The following is a 1,261-nucleotide window of genomic DNA, read 5'->3' as shown; positions in this document are numbered from 1 at the left end:
TTGTTGATATATATTATTCTATATTTTATTTTTAATTACAATTATACATAATATTAAATTACAAAAAGAAAGTTTTTAATTCTTCTAAAAAAATAACGTGTTACAATATAAAAGCATATTATTATAAATAATAAGTATTATTTATAAATATTTTTGGCATTATCTTTGTGCAAATTTAATTTAATATTAAAGTATTCTTTTTAATCTTTTAATTTCAAAAATTATTTATTCATTTCATATAATTACAAAATAATATTTAAAAATTATTCAATATTCAATGATTTTCAACAATTTATTGATTTTTTATTATAATTAATGTGTTTATAGTTTCGTAACTACTTCATAATTTATAATCTTGAGATATTATAGAAAATTATAAATAGTATAATACTTAATTTAATATTCATCACACTTTATAATAGAAACTCCATCATTTTTTCCATTTTTTTTGCACTTGATGATTGATTGTATATAATCATTCGTATAATCCTTCAAAGTTCATTTCTTTTTCAATCCATTGATCTTTATGAAATTATTATTGGATAAAACACATGTTAAATTTTGAAAATATTCCATAAGTCAGTTATTTTAAATAAAAATTGAACATTTTACACTCTTCTGAAATTCCTTTTTTCGAAATAAAATATACATAATAAATATATAGATAGATAATAAAGATTTTTCACGATATGTGCTTTTTTGTTCATGTTTCGTTATATACTCTTTGAATTTTAATTGCAAACTCTATAATTTTTAATTTTATAATGTTGTGATTTACAAATCCTATTTCTAAGAAATTATTATATATTCAATTTAATTATATAAATTACACATACTCCATTCATTATCTATCATTTGCTCACATTGATTATTTTATACTTTCATTCGCTCAAATTTATGTGTATTCGTTTTATGTTCACATAATTCATTTTCCCACATTTATTTAAATTTATAATATATATTTTTATATATTTTTCAGTAAAACATTGTAAAATACAAAGATAGCGCCAACTGCAATATTCAGAAACAACAGTCGATTGTAACAATTTTTGATTATATAAAATTAAATAAAATAGAGAAGAACATGATTCTTTTGTTTATCTCTAACGTTTTCATCGTTTAGATCGATAGAATTTTGTCATAATACTAAAGAATTAATCATCTTGGAATCGTCCCATATATGTATGTACATGTTATATATTTATATATTTAAAAGTTTAATTACAGTCTGATTTCGTATTACAGTTTAATCAAAACATTG

General features: G+C 19.0%; 1 protein-coding gene across 16 annotated transcripts in view; it reads left to right on the top strand.

Annotated features, from left to right (window-relative positions):
- Positions 1 to 1,261, top strand: part of LOC102680917 (zinc finger protein 271-like) — a 15,811-nt gene that overhangs the window by 9,613 nt on the left and 4,937 nt on the right. The gene's annotated exons all lie outside the window — the stretch shown is intronic.

Source organism: Apis dorsata, unplaced genomic scaffold (assembly GCF_000469605.1).
Source record: "Apis dorsata unplaced genomic scaffold, Apis dorsata 1.3 scaffold_808, whole genome shotgun sequence".
NCBI classification, from domain to species: Eukaryota; Metazoa; Arthropoda; class Insecta; order Hymenoptera; family Apidae; genus Apis; species Apis dorsata.
The sequence above is the reverse complement of the archived record's forward strand: the minus strand, read 5'-3'. Positions and strand labels throughout refer to the sequence as shown.